Source organism: Diabrotica virgifera, chromosome 1 (assembly GCF_917563875.1).
Source record: "Diabrotica virgifera virgifera chromosome 1, PGI_DIABVI_V3a".
Taxonomy (NCBI): Eukaryota; Metazoa; Arthropoda; class Insecta; order Coleoptera; family Chrysomelidae; genus Diabrotica; species Diabrotica virgifera.
In genome coordinates, this window is record NC_065443.1 from 230,151,513 (window position 1) to 230,165,957 (window position 14,445).

Genomic DNA, 14,445 nt, shown 5'->3' on the forward strand with positions numbered 1-14,445 from the left:
CAAGAAGTTTTCACTTCAAATATTTATTTCGTCGAAGCGATGACAGTCGCGATGACGGCCGCTAATTTAATACTTTTTCCCATCCAAAAACTGCACAACGTTTCTAAAAAAATTTTCACTTCAAAAATTTATTTCGTCGAAGCGATGACGGCCGCTAATTTAGTAATATTTCCCCATCCAAAAAGTGCACAACGTCCCTAAAGAAGTTTTCACTTTAAATGTTTATTTCGTCGAAGCGATGACGGTCGCTAATTTAAGAAATTTTCTCTTCAAAAATTTACTTCTTCGAAGCGATGACGGTCGCAATGACGGTCGACAATTTAATACCTTTCTCCATCCAAAAAGAGCACAACGTCCCTAAAGAAGTTTTCACTTCAATACATATACGTACAAAATTTATTTCGCTGAAGATATGACGGTCGCGATGACGGTCGCGAAATAAATCAATTTTACCCATCCAAAAATAGGTTTTACATTTATTCTAAATTTAAATGCTTCTATACTATACAACTTATGTATAGATACACATAATATAGATACGTACAAAATTTATTTTGCCGAAGAGATGACGGTCGCGATGACGGTCGCGAAATAAATCTTTTTTCCCCATCCTAAAATAGGTTTTACATTTATTTTAAATTTAAATAGTTCTATACAATTTATATATACGTACAAATAATATATAGCATAAGCGATGACGGTCGCAATGACGGTCGCGATGACGGTCGCAATGCCGGTCGCGAATTCAATGCTTTTTCCCCTATCCAAAAATCGCACAACGTCCCTAAAGAAGTTTTCACTTAAAAAAATGGGCTAAAAATTTTCGGGGAACTTCAAATATTCAATTTAAGTGGAAGGGCGTAAAATGTCCTGTCAAAATTTTCTATTATATGTGTTTTAAATGTAATATTTTTTTTCGGATCATGAGAAAACTAATAAATATTTTTGAAATTTTTAAACGCAGAGTGGAAGATCGCGTTATTGTCGAGGGCCGAAAGTTTCGTAGAATAAATAAAAAGTTTCTTTTGAATGGGACTTTTTTACTTATTATTTTTTATGACTTTATAATCATCTTGCCCACTTTGCGTGTAGTAGTTCTGAATTAAGTAGTGGCTCTTCTATAGATAGATAGGCGGGGAGTCCTCAACCCCCCAGACACAGCGCGTCCCACTGGATGATAGGAAAATGTGTTACAGATATGTAGGATAGGTGTCACTGGATCTTATTCATTAAGCAACCGTAGACCAACTGGGCACATGGCATATTGCAGCAGCTATATTGCTACTGAATCAAGGCTCCAGAGGACTGATTTTTCTTGGTGGCTTAACAACAAACAGTCACGGGCGGATATCAGATAATAATTCAACCAGCTGTGATACGACGATCAAACAGGCAAGGGAAAACTCCCTGATTATCTTACCTAAAGTACACTCCAAATTAATAGCATAACATAAAAAGTAGAGATACCATGTGCTCCTTGTGTGTTTAAAAAAAAATTGGAGGCACTCGTGGGAGTGCCGACAGAAGCGAAAACTTCTTACAGTATATACATTACGAGCTCAATGCTTTTTCCCCATACAAAAAGAAGTGCTATACCCATATCATATACGCGATGCGTATGCCCTATGTTATTTATGTATACATACACATAATTTATATACGTACAAAATTTATTTCAGCGAAGTTATGACGGTCGCAAATTCAATATTTTTCCCCATCCAAAAAGTGCCGCAACGTCCCTCAAGAAGTTTTCACCTCAAACATTTATTTCGTCGACGCGATGGTGGTCGCGATGACGGTCGCTAATTTAATACTTTTTTCCATCGAAAAAGTGCACAACGTCACTAAAAAAGTTTCACTTTAAAAATTTATTTCGTCGAAGCGATGACGGTCGTTAATTTATTATTTTTCCCAGCCAAAAAGTGCACAACGTCGTTAAAGAAATTTTCACTTAAAAAATTTTGTTTCATTGAAGTGATGACGGTCGCTAACTTAATACTTTTTTTCATCCAAAAATAGCACAACGTCCCTAAAGAATATTTCACTTCAAATGTTTATTTGGTCGAAGCGATAATGGTCGCTAATTTATTACTTTGTCCCATCCAAAAAGTGCACAACGTCCCTAAAGAAGTTCTCTTCAAAAATTTATTTCATCGAAGCGATGACGGTCGCTAATTTAATACTTTTCCCCATCCAAAAAGTGCACAACGTCCCTCAAGAAGCTTCCACTTCAAATATTTATTTCGTCGAAGCGATGACAGTAGCGATGACGGTCGCTAATTTAATACTTTTTCCCATCCAAAAAGTGCACAACGTCCCTAAAGAAGTTTTCTCTTCAAAAGTTAATTTCGTCGAAGCGATAACGGTCGCGATGACGGTCCCTAATGCAATACTTTTCCCCAATCCAAAAACTGCACAACGTCTCTAAAGAAATTTTCAATTCAATAATTTATTTCGTCGAAGCGATGACGGTCGCTAATTTAATAATTTTTCTCCATACTAAAAGTGCACAACGTCCCTAAAGAAGTTCTCTTCAAAAATTTATTTCATCGAAGCGATGACGGTCGCTAATTTTATTTTTTCCCCATCCAAAAAGTGCACAACGTCCCTCAAGAAGTTTTCACTTCAAATATTTATTTCATCGAAGAGATGACAGTCGCGATGACGGTCCCTAATTCAATACTTTTCCCCAATCCAAAAACTGTACAACGTCTCTAAAGAAATTTTCACTTCAAAAATTTATTTCGTAGAAACGATGACGGTCGCTAATTTAATAATTTTTCTCCATCCAAAAAGTGCACAACGTCCCTAAAGAAGTTTTCACTTCAAATGGTTATTTCGTCGAAGCGATGACGGTCGCTAATTTATTACCTTTTCCCATCCAAAAAGTGCACAACGTCCCTAAAGAACTTTTCACATCAAAAATTTATTTCGTAGAAACGATGACGGTCGCTAATTTAATAATTTTTCTCCATCCAAAAAGTGCACAACGTCCCTAAAGAAGTTTTCACTTCAAATGGTTATTTCGTCGAAGCGATGACGGTCGTTAATTTATTACCTTTTCCCATCCAAAAAGTGCACAACGTCTCTAAAGAAATTTTCACATCAAAAATTTATTTCGTAGAAACGATGACGGTCGCTAATTTAATCATTTTTCTCCATCCAAAAAGTGCACAACGTCCCTAAAGAAGTTTTCACTTCAAATGGTTATTTCGTCGAAGCGATGACGGTCGCTAATTTATTACTTTTCCCATCCAAAAAGTGCACAACGTCCCTAAAGAACTTTTTCTTCAAAAATTTATTTCGCCGAAGCGATGGCGGTCGCTGATTCAATACTTCTTTCCCATCTAAAAAGTGCACAACGTCCACAAAAGAAGTTTTCACTTTCAAAATTTATTTAGCCGAAGCCATGACGGTCGCGTTGACGATCGCTAATTCAATACTTCTTTCCCATCTAAAAGGTGCACAACGTCCCTAAAGAAATTTTCACTTCAAAAATTTATTTCTTCGAAGCGATGACGGTCGCAATGACGGTCGACAATTTAATACTTTTCCCCATCCAAAAAGAGCACAACGTCCCTAAAGAAGTTTTCACTTCAATACATATACGTACAAAATTTATTTCGCCGAAGATATGACGGTCGCGATGACGATCGCGAAATAAATCAATTTTCCCCATCCAAAAATACATTTATTCTAAATTTAAATGCTTCTATACAATTTATGTATAGATACATATAGTATAGATATGTACAAAATTTATTTTGCCGAAGAGATGACGGTCGCCAAATAAATTTTTTCCCCATCCTAAAATAGGTTTTACATTTATTTTAAATTTAAATAGTTCTATACAAGTTATATGTACGTACCAATAATATAGAGCATAAGCGATGACGGTCGCAATGACGGTCGCGATGACGGTCGCAATGACGGTCACGAATTCAATGCTTTTTCCCCTATCCAAAAATCGCACAACGTCCCTAAAGAAGTTTTCACTTCAAAAATCGTATGAAAAGTGACAAAATCTGCCAAACTATATATTATAATTATCATGACTTTCTTACATTTCTGTGTATTTGCACACCAAATTCTTTGGTATTGTGATTTTAGTTGACTTATCATTTTATTGTAATTCTTATATTTCTGTATATTTGCACACCAAATTCTTGAGTATTGTGGTTTTAGTTGACTTATTATTTTTATCGTAACTCACCTCATGTGCTAATTAGCATAATGGTGCAATTTCCTATTTTTATCATACGAATAAATATTTTCCGTTAAGTTTTCTCCAAATATAATTTAAATCAATTAAACCGGTATAATTTTCCTTTTCGTTTATAATAGAGGTAATTTTTATAGTATGTAGTTGAAAAAACGTTTGCTGCATGACTATATTCCGGGGTTTTTAGTTTTTGTCTTCTTATACCATGTATTGTCCAACAGATAATTGAAGAAGATGACTCATTGTTAAAAACAAAATCTAACTCTGAGAGTTGCTAGGTATTTTCACAATCTCAGTGGTGTAGTTATTTCATTATTATACTGATCGCCAAAAAATGCAACACTTTGTTTACGGTTATTTATTTGTATCAAAAGTATTTTTCCTTTGTAAATCTTATCTAAAAATATACTTAACCAAACTTATATGGAATCACTATGTATTTGAAACCTGCAGCTTTTGGAAGCTATATGTGTAAGTAGCAGGAGAAAGTTACAGGATCCCGAGTTAACCAAGCAGCACAAGATTGATCACGTAAATTGGTGTCTTTAACAACAAAACTGGAACATTGGAAATTGGAAAAGTGTACTTAGAGGGAGAAGAAGACAAGCAAGAACGGAAACTGCTAGATTTGTTCACAACTATAAAAGAGCAAAGTTCATGTTCTGGGGAAGAACTATGATCAGTAGGGAGCGGATTTATATGCGATAAATTTTGATGAAATATGCGCATATATATGCGGTAAAAAATTACGAAATATGCGCAAGATATGCACAAAAATTCAAAAAATGCGCATTTCTAGATACCACAAATTTTCTGTTCTATTCTATTTTAAGGGGTTCTTTTATAGGGGGGCGGCAATCTTATTTATTATCTTTCAAATAAAATCATTTTTTTATAATACAGTCGAACCCGCTTATTAGAATAGCCTTCGTGCCAAGCAAAAATATTCTTATAAGCAGGATATTCTAATAACCGATCATTGGTTGCTAGCTGAAATAAGTGTACCGAATATACGTTATAATAGTACATACTATGTCTATATGTATATGCATATGGTTTTAGGCCTTTTATGTCAATAAAAATTTATAATCTATTTACAAAAATAATTACGAAACGATTAGACAATAAATTGGAATTGGATTTTAAAAAAGACTTCCGAACAAACGATCAACTATTGGTAATAAATAATCTTATAGGAAAATGCTGTTTCTAAAAACAACTAAGTGTGTGGCAATGTACCTATAGAAATTTGTAGACAAATGAAATTATTTTATGACCTTGTCGGCAAACGATTGAATTTTCTGTGGGAAATGAGCCTTTACTCATAACACAGTAATAAAGTGTTTGTTAGGTACCTGACAAACCGTAATAACATACAAAACAGCAGGCTTTCGAAGCTCTTACCGGCAAGACATTATATCAGGCAAATTTAAAATTTTTAGGAAATTGTACGTAAAAATTTATTTGTTGACCTGAAAAAATTATTCTAAAAAGCTGTATTAGGTTACTAAACCATATTCCAATAAACAGATAAATTTATTAAAGGGTAAATGGAAACGTTTCGGGACCTCGAATTTATATTCCATAAACCGGGATATTCATATAACCGGTACTCTAATAAGCGGGTTTGACTTTATATGCAATTTATTCAGTTTTTACAAAAACTGCTACCAATAGTTACCTATTTAAAATAAAACAACAATATACACTACAATGTGTTTTTCCAAATTCTTTACGAGGAAACATATTCTTTGATTAGATAAAATATTTTTATAACTTGAAAAACTTCTTTCAACACCAATAGAAGTAATTGGGGCGTATTTAAAATAACTTGTTAATTTCCGTTAGAAAATCGTAAAACTATGGTTAAAGGTGTAAATTCTCTTAACAATAGAGGATTTAAAAAATCACCAGAATTATAGGTACCTACTAAATATAATAAAAGTAAATAAAATTCGGATTTTCAGGTACCGTCCTTCATCACTTTAACATCCTACAATCATTTTAAAACTGGTTACTATAAGCACTATAAGTACTTTGTGTAAAGATCGGGTATTTTCTAATAAAAAATGAAAGGCAGTGAATGAGCCGTTCTCTTCAGGTAGTTGTTGAATTAATAGATACGACAGCCTCTGCGGGGAAATATTTTGTGTCAAATTAAAAAATTTAAAAATTTTTTTGGACTTAAATGTTTTTTAATAGGCACAAAATATGCACGTTTCTTTAAAAATATGCAAAATTTAGTAAAGTTCTCAAATTTGCGAAATATGCATGCAATATGCATTTAGCATAAAATCCGCTCCCTAATGATCAGTAAAAAAATACTTTAATTTTCATCTAACCAACTTTAATAGACGAGGGCATTTAGCACAATATAAATAAATTTTTAAATACAGCACATAGAGAATTGCAGTTTTTTGCATTATGTCCAGGATGACGTCAGGAAAAAAGTCTACTATTGAAAAATAGGTTATTCAAATATAATTGCACTGTAAAGTGCATAAAATGCATCCAAAATTGCATAAATATAAAAATAAAATCAAAATCAGTATACTAAGTAACAAAATTTATTATTTGGGAGGTTTTTGGGGTCACTGAATAGGATTACGCCATCGGAACTGATCCCTGGATCACTTGGTGCCCAAGGTCACGGCAAGAGACGTCATCTTCTGGAGTTTCGATGGTTTCGGCATTAAATCGATGCAAATGGATTATTTACTGGTTTTAGGGGTCACTAAGTAATAATATGCCATCTGAATTGAATTCCGGAGTACCTGGTGCCCAGAATTGCTACTAAAGCACATAATCTTCTGGAGTTTCGAGTATTTTCGGCATTAAATTAATGTAAACGGATTACTCACGGGTTTTTTGGGGTCGGTAAACACGAATATGATATCAGAAGTGAACTCCGGAGTACCTGGTGCCTAGGGTTGCTACTAGGGCACGTCATCTTCTGGGGTTTCGAGGGTTTTCGGCATTTAATTGATGCCAATCGATTGCTGGAGAGTTTATGAGGTCGCTAATGAATAGGCCATCAGAACCGACCTACTGTGCACCTGGAGCTCAAGGTCACTGCAAGGGACGTCCTCTTCTGGAGTTTTGAGGGATTTTGGCATTAAATTAATAAAAACGGATTACTCTTGGGTTTTTGCGGTGTTGGACACGAATATGCCATCAGAACAGACCACCGGATCACCTGGTGCCCAAGGTCACTGCAAGGGACGTCATCTTCTGGAGTTTCGAGGGATTTCGGTATTAAATTTATGCAAACGGATTACTTACGAGTTTTCGGGATCGCTAAACACGATTATGCCATCATAATTTAACTTCGGAATACCTGGTGCCCAGCGACGCTACTAGGGCACGTCATCTTCTGGGATTTCGAAGGTTTTCGGCATTTAATTGATGCAAATGGATTACTGGAGGGTTTCTGAGGTCGCTAAATACGAATATGCCACCACAAAAAACTCATATGCACCTGGTGCCCAAGGTGACTACAAGGGACGTCATCTTCTGAAGTTTTAAGGAATTTCGGCATTAAATTGATGAAAATAAATTACTCGGGGTTTTTGAGGTCGGTAAACACTAACATTCCATCAAAACAGACCATCGTAGAACCTGGTGCCCAGGGTAACTGCAAGGGCCGTCATCCGCTAGGCGAGGTTTTCGGTACTATATTGGTGCAAACAGATTACTTATAGGTTTTTGGGGATGCTGAACACGAATACCCCATCAGAAAAACACCGGAGGACTTGGTGCCTAAGGCACGCCTTCTTCTGGAGTTTCGAAAGTTTTAGGTACTCAATTGTTGCAAACAGATTCCTCACGGGTTTTTAAGGTTGTTAAATACAAATACGCCATCAGAAGAGACAGCATAAAATAAATATACAGTGCGGTTGACAAGTTTTAAGCTGTATTTCAATTTTTCTCTACTTAGAGCTCTCGAAATGCACATAATTTCAGAATTCAAATTCAAAATTTGACCAGAAAAATCATTTTGCCAAAAATTCAAAGTATACCACTAAATTTAGTTTTCATCCTCTTTTCAACTGAAAAATACATTTTAAAAAAATTGAATTTACAGGGTGTTGTTTTTGGGTCGGAATATTTTTCCAATATTTTTTAATCCGGACCTGGATTTTTTACAATTGTAAATAAATTAATTTATTTGATACCTTAAATGATATTTGCGTGCCAAATATAGGATATACAGTGAGCACGTAAAGGTTGGAATAAATTCATTTTCTCGAGAATGGACGATTTTGGAAAAAAATCCCGAAACAGGTCAATTTTTATTTTTAAATTACGACTTTTTGGCATATATATCATACTAGTGACGTCACCCATCTAGGCGTGATGACGTCATCGATAATTTTTTTTAATGAGAATAGGGATCGTGTGATAGCTCATTTGAAAGGTAATTTAATTCTTTATTCAGTAATATAAACATTAATATAATTATTTATACAGGGTGCCCAAAAAAAAATTTTTTTAATTAAATTTATTGATATAAAAAGAAGAATGTGTGTAATTTAATTAATTCAAAATACATTTTACTGCTCTCAGAAAACAGAAAAAAATGTATATTTGAAAAATAATATTGCTTTTCGCTTAAATTAAATGTTCAAATTGTCACGAGGCTGGTGAGCAGCTGCTTTAATATTGAATTTAAGCGAAAAACAATATTTATTTGCCAAAAACACATTTTTTCCTGTTTTCTGATAGCAGTAAAAAGTATTTTGAATTAAATAAATTACACACATTCTTCTTTTTATGTCAATAAATTTAATTTAAAAAAATTTTTTTTGGGCACCCTGTGTAAATAATTATGTTAATGTTTATATTACTGAATAAATAATTGAATTACCTTTCAAATAAGCTATCACACGACCCCTATTCTTATTTAAAAAAAATCATCGATGACGTCATCACGCCCAGATAGGTGATGTCACTAGTATGGTATATATGCCACAAAGTCGTAATTTAAAAATAAAAATTGACCTGTTTCGGGATTTTTTTCCAAAATCGTCCGTTCTTGAGAAAATGAATTTATTCCAACCTTTACGTGCTCACTGTATATACAGTGTGGTTAAAAAGTTATGAACCAATTAAGAAAATGGCAAAATAGATAAAACACCCAGTATCTTTGTTATTAATGGAGTAAGACCCATTAAGTATGGTATTTTTGAGACCGTCTAGTGTCTAGTGTCTAGTGTCCTCTTTCTACAGTTAACGTATGTTACTATCCCAATGAAACACCCTGTAGCAAATATGCAGTATCAAGAAGAACTCGGAGGGCTTCGAAATATCGAGTCAGTGAAAAACTTTTTTTAATATAAAAGGAGCGATGGCATGGCCTTATGAGAAAATAGAAGTCTTCTCCTTCTTCTTTCTCATAATCCTTAGTGCCCTTCAGGGCGTCGGGTGAAATAGAAGTCAAATACCCAGATTCAACCAGTTGTGCAAGAAAGCAATTGCTACTGTTTCCATCTTCATATTTAGCTGAATGTAGATTTGGTGCAGTAAATCATTTACTGGTAAAAAAAAGAAATCGGCTCGATATGACTCAACGTGAAGACTGGAGACTGAAGTTAAGGGAATTTGAACCTAATATAAATCAAGAAAATGAAGTGTGTAAATGTTTAGGTACTTACTTCAATTTACTTTTATCACTTTCTTCATTCATTCAAGTGTGTACAAAATTTATCAGTCTTTCAACTAATATAAAATCTCTGGGCAGCAAGCAGCAAGAATCACGTGCAAGGATCTCACTAAATTAAAATAAATTATTTAGAAAAATCTGGAAAATTAATATTGGAATTAGAATTCGAATTTTCCATGATGTTTTAAAAATGTACTTATTTGGTTTCGTTACAAATTTCCTATTGATTTCGTCATATAACCTAACATATTCAATTTTTTAATATTAAAACTTATGTATGTGACATAGGGGGGCATAAGAATTTTAGAAAGACTAAGGTGGGGCAAAAACTAATATTATTACTAATCTCTAATAAATAATTCTACCAAGAAATTATTATTTTTGTATTTTTTTTAATAATTTTTTTTATGTTTTTTTGTATTTTTTTTTTCTAAATAAAAAGAGATTAAACGTAATGTAGAATATTCAGTATTTTAGCGCCTTTACTAACACTGCACTGCCATCTGGTAAGGTCAGTATACACGCCAAAAAAATGTGGTAAAATTTAATAAAGGCGGATAAAACACCATGTTAATGATAAACTGTCGATTAATTTGATTTTAATTACCTATCTACAAGGACTCGACCAGTTACCGCACAACTGTCGCTCTCCCTAATAATTATGCACTTAGTCTATACGTGATATCGATACTTTCTTCCGCGTCTATACAAGGAAGGTTCACTTTAAATTTCATTATATTTTTTACAAAATTGGTATGACTAATGATCTATAAACCATCAGTCGAACTTCGAGAATCTATTAATAGTACAAAAATAAAGAAGAATGAATAAGGCCAATGACTAAAAACGCCGCCAGCTTTCATTATTATGCTTCCAATTTGATTTCTCCTTTTTTTCAAAAAATTTTTTTGATTTTTTAACCGTAACTTTTTATTTTTTATCCTGAAAAGTTTGGGAAATAGAACTTTGTAGGGATTTGCAACATCATCATCATCATGGCTTATTCACTCCTGGCGGAGTGTTTGCCGCCCTTTTGGGCTCTCTGATTCATTTGTTGCGGAGAATCAGTCCGCTGTTGTCTTTTATTATTATAGCAGCGTGTGTGACTTGGCTTTGTCTACAACTTTTCTCCATTCTTTCCGGTCCTTACAACGCTCCTTCCAATTGTAGATTCTCAGCTTCTTTATGTCTCCTAAGACTTGATCTCTCCATCTTGTTTTGGGTCTTCCCTTTGGTCTCCCTGTTGTTGGTCTCCAGCCAGTTACTCGCTTTAGCGTAGAGTCTGGGTTAGCTCTTTCTGTGTGTCCCAGCCACCTGAGCCTCTGCGCCTTCACGAACTTGATTATGTCTTCACCCTGGATGACTTCTTTAATTTCTTCATTTGTTAATCTTCTAAATTCGCCTACACTTATCCTCACCGGTCCCATTATTCGTCGAATTATCTTTCTCTCTAAGATTTCTAATCTCATTTCATCTTTTTGTGTTAGGCACATCGTCTCTGCACCATAGGTGATCACTGGCCTGATTGCAGTCTTGTAAATTTTTAATTTGGTTGTCTTACTAATGTGTTTCTCTTTCAAGAATTTTTGGTAGTTCCAATAGGTTTTATTACCCAGTAGGATGCGTTCATTTATTTCATCCGTTCTATCATTTCTGCCATTCACCATCACTCCCAGATATTTGAAACGGTGTACTCTTTCAAATGTATATGCTCCAAGCTTAATTTCTTTCTCGATGTTCGTTTCTTCGATTTGCAACATAAAGGTCTTTAATAAGCCTATTAATAATAAATATTTGTAAAATCCTCAGTCGCAAAAAAAGTGACTTTGAAAGGGTTGGTAAAGGTGATTTTTGCATGTTATTACAAGTTTTAATTTTCAATAACTCACTCAATTTTGCAGTAGAACCGTTTGCAAACCAGATTCTTGGGAATTAAATAAGCTACAATTTCATATTTAAATATTTTTTCGTATATCTGATGATAATCTTTCTATTATGTAAAGAAGATGCCATTTTTCCCAAACTACAAAATTTCGTTATTGGCTTGTAACTCCATTTTTTTAACTAATCATTCTAAGCCGGTCAAACTTCTAGAACCTATTAATAATACATAAATAAAGAAGACCAAATAAGGTAAATGACTAATTTTAATTAGGGTGGTGATTAGGATGTTGCTTCCGATCACTTTTTCGCTGAAAAAAAAAATACTGACTGACATTCTTTTCATTATAAGTCACTTAATTTTTGAGCTAGAGACTTTTTTTGTTTTTGGAGGTATATATTTTTAAATACTTAATTAGTTTGAATAAGTTATTCTCGAAAAATGCATAGTTTTCCCGTCTTTTGACTTTGAAACTACAATATTTAGCATTTGACGAAGAAGAGCTAACATATAATAAAGTATAGCTCGATTACTATTGGTCTTAAAGAAAACTAAAAAAAAAAACGGTTTTGTTTATTTTTTTAAAAGGTACATTTTTGTTAAGTAAAGTTGTTTTGATAAAACGAAAACTTTAGGAGTTATTAGCAGAAAACTTATTAAAAACATGATTTTTTCGATATAAAACTAACACTAACGCTAGCGAATAAATCGAAAACTATTAATTTTATCAAAAAAATTTATAGAACATTTTTTGCTTAGAATGAATTTGTATACTAACTTTGGCGGTCAAAATATATTAACAAGTTTCCACCCCCGAGATGGGGTGGCAACCACCCCCATGGTAAAAGTGCCTTTCGTCATCATATAGATTTTGATCCTTGGACTATCCAATACTTATTCTCAAATTTTCAACCAAATCGATCCATTCTGTAAAAATTGCGAGGTTTTGTCCTATTTTAAGCTTCATTACTTGGACTATAATTTGGTACTCGGGGAACTATAACTCTAATGAACAAATTCATTGAAGAAGTCGGCAAATACAAGTAAGTACAGTATGTGGTAAAATACAGTGGTACCTCGACATACGAGGGTAATTCGTTCCGTATCCTTGCTCGTATGTCAAATTGCTCTTATGTCAAAGCAATTTTCCCCATTGAAATTAACTGAAATGTTATTAATCCGTTGCAGCCCCAAAAAAATCACTTTAGTTGTTTTTGTTAAGTGTTTTTAAATAAGAAAAATGTTTGTACAAGAAGAAACATTTATTTATAAATAACAAAAAATAAAAAATACATACATATTTTGTAAAAATATGAGAAAAAGTGACGTGCTTACGGTAGCGCTTAATTTTCGTCAGTGGTCTTCGCTTTTTTCGTCACACTTTGTTCATTTTCATCTGCAGCTCGTTTAAAAAAAATGTCAAAAGAGGTTTGTTTCTTCCACCCTTTCATAAATCGCTCGTGGCTTCTCACATGATGCTTTGTGTTAAGGTTCCTCCTTGATGCTGCTTCTCTGTCACCCACACCACCATTAGTTTCTCCATCTTTTCATGGAGAGAGGTCGGGAGCTTGGAAATTATTGTAACGTCTTTAGCTGGCATTATACCCTTTATCACCTCCTTCAAGTTAGAAGTAGGTAGTCAAAAACAGGCATGAATTTTAATAAAAGCGGTTGCTCGTATCTCAAATTTTGCTCTCATCTCAAAGCAAAACATGGCTCGCTCAGCGGCTCGAACCTCAAAACACTCGTATATTAGGGCGCTCCTATATCGATGTACCACTGTAAAGAGTACAGAAATGAATATTGAAATATATATTAATATTTGTATATTATTTTAGTATACATGATAATATACAGCCTTTTATAATTTTTTTGAACTAAGGCTTGTGAATTGCACGAAAAATCTTGAATTTTATTCCGCAATTACGGAATGCCAGACAGTTTATCGGTATGAAAAACAGACTCGTTTAGCATTCCCCATATGTACGCATCAGGTGGCGTTAGGTCTGGTGACTGCGATGGGTATAGAAAATCACTGCCACGGGATATAAGACCACGCGATCCCCAAAGTGGTTGCACAGCATTCGAAGAGACTCCCTCGTCGCGTGACAGGTTGCTCCGTCCTGCTGAAACCATTTTTGGTCAAGTAGTAGGCTCCTGACACGACAAAATCGCTGAACACCATGTAGAAATGGCGTGATAATCTGTTCTCTGTAGCGTTCCTGATTATCAGTTCGGCATTAACGATGTTCCATCGTTTGCTTCAATGAAAAACGGGCCCAATTTGCCATGTGTGGATACAGTACACCAAATGGTAATACGGTCACTGTGAAGGAGGTGCTCGACGATTACGTCGGGTCATTCAAATCCAAGAAACTGTATTGTCAGCTTAGTAACCGTTGCAAGTTGTCAACTGATACTACGTAGTTGTCTGCGTAGTGCAACTGATTTTCCGTATGATTGAAGTTTAAGTAACTTTTCTTGCCTTCTTGCTTTTATTAAATATTTGTAAAAGGTGTACGATTCTTCGTCTTTACAGTTTTCCGTTATGCATATCCGTCTATAATCTATAGGCTGGATCTTTATTCTAAGATGTAACGAGGCATGTGATCCTGTATAGCTATTGCGTTTTATTTTGCTACTTGTTAGGGTAATTTTTTTTGTTGAATAGGGATCGCT